Raw genomic sequence first — 6030 nt, forward strand, 5'->3', positions numbered from 1 at the left:
AGGTGGGGTCAGTGGCATGCGTGTGGGCATGGGCATGGGAGGCATCACCACCGTCATGGTCAATCAGAGCCTGCTGAGCTCCCTTAATCTGGAAGTGGACACCAACATCTAGGCCATGGGTACCCAGGAGAAGGAGCAGATCAAACCCTCAACAATAAGTTTGCCTCCTTCATCGACAAGTTACAGTTCCTGGAGCAGCAGAACAAGATGCTGGAGGCCAAGTGGAGCCTCTTGCAGCAGCAGAAGACATCTGGGAGCAACATGGACAACACGTTCCAAAGCTACATCAACCACCTTAGGCGGCAGCTGGAGACTCTGGGCCAGGAGAAGCTGAAGGTGGAGGCGCAGCTTGGCAGCATGCAGGGGCTGGTGGAGAACTTCAAGAACAAGTATAAGGATGAGATTAATAAGCGTACAGAGATGGAGAATGAAGTTGTCCTCATCAAGAAGGATGTGGATGAAGCTTACATGAACAAGGTAGAGTCGGAGTCTGGCCTGGAAGGGCTGACTGATGGGATCAACTTCCTCAGGCAGCTGTGTGAAGAGGGGATCCGGGAGGGGCAGTCCCAGATCTCAGGACATGTCTGTGGTGCTGTCCATGGACAACAGCCACTCTCTGCACATGGACAGCGTCGTCGCTGAGGTCAAGGCACAATACATGGAGATTGCCAACCGCAGCCGGGCTGAGGCAGAGAGCATGTACCAGATCAAGTACGAGGAGCTGCAGACGCAGGCTGGGAAGCACGGGGATGACCTGCAGCATGCAAAGACTAAGAACTCTGAGATAAACCAGAACATCAGTGGCTCCAGGCTGAGACTGAGGGCCTGAAAGGCCAGAGGGCTTCCCTGGAGGCCACCATTGCAGATGCCGAGCAGCGTGGGGAGCTGGCCATTAAGGATGCCAACGCCAAGCTGTCTGAGCTGGAGGCCGCCCTGCAGCAGGCCAAGCAGGACATGGTGTGGTAGCTGCGTGAGTACCAGGAGCTGATGAATGTCAAGATGACCCTGGACATTGAGATCACCACCTACAGGAAGCTGCTGGAGGGTGAGGAGAGCCAGCTGGAGTCTGGGATGCAGAACGTGAGTATCCATGAGAAGACCACCAGCGGCTATGCAGGTGGTCTGAGCTCAGCGCATGGGGGCCTCACAAGCCCTGGCCTCAGCTACAGCTTAGGTTCCAGCTTTGGCTCTGGTGCGGGCTCCTGCTCCTTTGGCCTCACCAGCACCACCAAGGCCGTGAAGAAGATTGAGACCTGCGATGAGAGGCTGGTGTCTGAGTCCTCTGACGTCCTGTCCAAGTGAACAGCTGTGGCTGCAGTTCCTGAGGCTGCCCCAGAGTCTGGAGGGAGGCCGCTGTGCAGGGGAGCACGGGGAGCAGGAGACACACCTGAGGCTCAGCCCTAGCCCTCAGCCCACCCGCAGAGGAGTTTACTGCCTGGAGACCCCATTTGCCCATGCCTCCAGCTGCAAAACAATTCAATTCCTTTTTTTTTTTTTTTGGGTCCAAAATAAAACCTCAGCTAGCTCTGCCAAAAAAACAAAACAAAACAAAGAAAAAAAGAAATATCTTGAGGAGGTTATGTAATCCACTTTGCATTTTCCCCTTGAGACTGATGCTTTATGAAGCAGAAAATACATTAACTAGATTTTTCTTTTGGCTTTCTCTTTGGATAGTCAAGATAGGAAAGGTTTGATTCTTCTGAAAATTCCTGCAAAGCCTCTACTGTTCCTATGCCCTTTTTCTTCATGCTCCTCCTGCCTCCTTCTCAACATGCTCTCCTTTCCTCAGTCAAGCAGCTTCTTCCAAAGCCACAGGCTGACCTGGTTCCATCTTGCCAGTGCAAGAGTGGCAGGAAGGCTTCCAGGTCGGCTTGAGGACTCTGAATTTGGCAGCACAAGGAGCCTGGGTTGTATAATCTTTTTGTGAGAGATGTATATCCATCCACATTGGGTTGACTTCTTATTCCTACCCAAAATAAATTTTAAGGGTCATAGCACAGTTTGTGATTTTTTTTTAAATGAGAGAGTTAAGGGAGGGAGATTACATTTAAAATATTGATCTCTGTTATGTTCCTCATTAAAAGGAAAAGGGAACATCTACCTATAAAAATTCACTTGAAGATCATCAACATGCAAAGTGCTGGTCTCAGTTTAAACCTCAGAATGAGAAAGCTCCAATTTACTTTTCTATAACACAACTCAGTAACTAGTAGGCACCCCCACTGTTGTGTGAGGTGGCAATTTGGGGTTCCCACTCCCTTTCCCTGGATTTGTATCTAAAGTCTGAGACTTTAGTTGCCCAGGCCTCTGACACTGAGAAGACTTGATCCCAGTTAACCTTTGAACATGTTGGCATCACACCTGGATCCCAACTGTCAGCACACACAGGTTGTGGCTCTGTCATTTCTCATTCCCGTCAGAAAGATCCTGTTGTCCTCTTCTCAGCAAGAGATTTATCTACTACTTCTGCACCATGCCGAGCGACATAATTGTCTGTGCAGTAGTTTAAAGCTTCTTCTAATCCCTCATCATTCTCAAGGCAGGGGACAATTCTGCTGCTTGCAAGCCAAGCCATGCTGGGCATATGAAGTTCTGTGGCTCTGTCAAGGCCTTATGACTCAATATACTCCACAAGAATTTGCCTTGGGGATCTTGCCTCTATGGTTCTCTACCAAAGCAAGGCATAGTATACCAGAAAAATAGCTTCCCTCTACTGGGGCACTTGGTCTGGTATGGGCTGACTCTCATTTTCCTCTTCTTTTTTCTTTTTTTGAGATGGAATCTCACTGTCGCCCTGTTTGGTATGCAGTGATGCGATCTTGTCTCACTGCCACCTATGCCTCCTGGGTTCAAATGATTCTCCTGACTCAGCCTCCCAATTGCTGGGATTACAGGAACCTGCCACCATGCCAGCTAATTTTTTTGTATTTCTAGTACAGACAGGGTTCCACCATGTTGGCCAGGCTGGTCTCGAACTCCTGACCTCAAGTGATCCATCCACCTTGGCCTCCCAAAGTGTTGGGATTACAGGTGTGAGCCACAGCACCCAGCCTTGTTCTTCTCCTTTAAATCAATTTTATTTTCATATAATTTGTACACAATAAAATGCACTGCTGTAAGTATTCAATTCAATAAGTTTTGCCCGATGTCAATACCCATATAGTCTTCACCACAATCAGGAGGCAACACATTCCCATCACTCTTCCTCATGCCCTTTGCAATCAACATCATCTCTGATTCCAGAACCAGACAATCATAGATCTGCTTTTCGTGTCTATAGATGGATTTAGCCTTTCCTGGAATTTTATATAAATGAAATCATATGATATGTACTTTTTTGTTTTGACTTCATTCTCATAATGGTTTTTAAATTCCTGCATGTTGTTTGTGGTAGCAGTATTTCATACCTTTGTATTGCTAATACTATTCTGTTGTATGAATATACCAAAATTTGCTTATCCGTTCACCTGATGATGGATATTTGTGTTGTTTTATTGAATAAGAGCTTAACTAACTTTATAGGGAAATGTCAAAATTGTTTTCCAGGGTGGTTGTATCATTTTACATTTCACTCAGTTCATTCACATCCATGCCAGGTTTTTCATTTTAGCCATTCTAATGGGTTTGTAATGCTTCTCATTTTAGCATTAATTTGCATTTCCCTAATAAAAATAATAAGCATCTCTTCATATGCTGAGTAACCATTTGTATATTTTCCTTGGGGAAGTGTCTGTTCAAATATTTTGCCTATTTTTTTTGAGATGGAGTATCACTCTTGTCGCCCAGACTGGACTGCAGTGGTGTGATCTCGGCTCACTGAAATCTCCACCTCCTGGGTTCAAGCGATTCTCCTGCCTCAGCCTCCTGAGTAGCTGGGACTACAGGCACCCACCACCACGCCCAGCTAATTGTTGTATTTTTGGTAGAGATAGGGTTTCACCATGTTGGCTAGGTTGGTCTCCAACTCCTGACCTCAGGTGATCCGCCTGCTTGGCCTCCCAAAGAGTTGGGATTACACGCATGAACCACTGGGCCCGGCCTATTTTGCCAATTTTATAAACATATTATTTTCTTGTAAAAGTTCCCCTCATGTTGGTGTTGTGGATACAAGTTCTTTGTCAGAGCCATATATTTTAAACATTGTCTCCCCATCCATAGCTTGCATTTTCATTTTATTAATAGTATTGTTTAAAAAGTTTGTAATTTTAATGAAGTCAAATTTATTATTTTTTCTTTCATGATCTGTGTCCTATCTAAGAAATGATTGCCTACCCCAAAGTTGGAAAGATCTTCTGTTTTATTCTAACCTTTCTGTAATTTTAGTTTTTATATCTTATTTTAAATTAATTTTGGGGTACAATGTGAATGTTAACGGCAAGGTTCCTATTTTTCTCATCTGGATATCTAATTACTTCAGCATCATTTATTGATAAGATTATCACATCCCCACTGAATGATCTTGAATCTTTTGTTGTTTGCTTTTGAGGCAGGTCTCGTTCTATCACTGGGCTGGGGTGCAGTGGCACAATCATGGCTCACTGCAGCCTCAACTTCCCAGGCTCAAGCAATCCTCCCACCTCAGCCTCCCAAGTACTGAGACTATAGGCACATGCCACCATGGCTGACTCATTTTTATTTTTTATTTTTCTGTAGAGATGGGTCTTGCTGTATTGCTCAGGCTGTTTTCAAGCACCTGGGCTCAAGTGATCCTTATCCCTTGGCCTCCAAAGAACTAGGATTTCAGGCATGAGCCCCCATGCCCAGCCTTGAATCTTTTTTGAAAATCAACTAATAATATATGTGTGTATTATTTCTGGATTCTCTTTTGTTGATTTATATTTTATTATGATTCAAATAGTACACCCTCTTAATTTTTTAAAGATTCATATTAAGCCTTAAAATATTTTTTCTTTTTCCTAAGCATTTACATTTTCAAGCAAGCTTTAGAATTTTTTTAATTAAATTTTACATTACTGCTTGCTGGGATTTTAACTGGGATTGTATTGAATCTCTTGACATATTTGTGGAAAACTGAGATCCCCATAACATTTAGTCTTCTGCTCCATGAAATTTGTATCTCTCCATTTATTTATCTTCTCTTATTTCTCTCAGCAATGTCTGACAGTTTTCTGGGTAAGGTCTTGCCCATACCTTGCTAAATTTATTTTCAGACATTTCACGCTTTTAGATGTGACTGTAGATGGTTTTATTTAAAATTTTTTTTTCAATTGTTTGTTGCTAGTATATAAAAAAATATTGAATGTGTCTTGACTTTGCATCCTGTGAATTTGCTAAAATCTATTATTTTTAGCAATTTTGCTTTTGTAGATTTCTTAGGATTTTTTACACATTTTTCTTGTCTGTGAATAGATGACAATCTATTTCCACTCTGTATGCCTTTTCTTTTTTATGTGTCATTGTACTGGCTAGGACCTCAAACACAAGGAGAACTAATAAGAGTTTCTGTAGCCTTAAAAGTAGTTTATGAAATAACTTCTGTTGTTTCAAGGATAAGGGAGATAGTTTTATATTACATGGGTTTTAGATTCTAACATCAGAATAGACATAAATTATTGATTCAACTCCCCTGTTGATGTCTGTAAAGCACTTTCTAAACATAATATTAAAAAAAGGTAATGCCTATATTTATATCTTTTGATGGTCTGATGCATGAATGTTTAGAATATATACCTTACAGACCTTCTTTCATTTAATTCTTTCAGTAATCTTGGTATTATCTTTAATTAATAAAAGAAAAATCTAAATCTCAAATGTGATATAACTTCTATGATATAAAATATTTACATTTTCTTCCATTACAAAAAAATTATGAAATATTTAGTATTTGGAGAGAGGAAAAAAGTATTGGTGAGAAAAAAATGGAAACAAGTCATAAAAATAAACTTCATTATAAACTCGACTATCTATAAAATCTACAAGAATAACATTTTGGCTTTTTTCTAAGAAACATCATATATTGTCATATCTGAATTTATCATATTTGGGATTAACTATCCAAATATTTTGATT

General features: G+C 41.7%; 1 pseudogene; it reads left to right on the forward strand.

The window, feature by feature from the left end:
* The first annotated feature begins 468 nt into the window (after positions 1 to 468).
* Positions 469 to 1302, forward strand: LOC116558226 (annotated as a pseudogene).
* The last annotated feature ends 4728 nt before the right edge of the window (positions 1303 to 6030 follow it).

This window comes from Sapajus apella, unplaced genomic scaffold (assembly GCF_009761245.1).
Source record: "Sapajus apella isolate SASKATOON/1434 unplaced genomic scaffold, GSC_monkey_1.0 scaffold21, whole genome shotgun sequence".
NCBI lineage: Eukaryota > Metazoa > Chordata > Mammalia > Primates > Cebidae > Sapajus > Sapajus apella.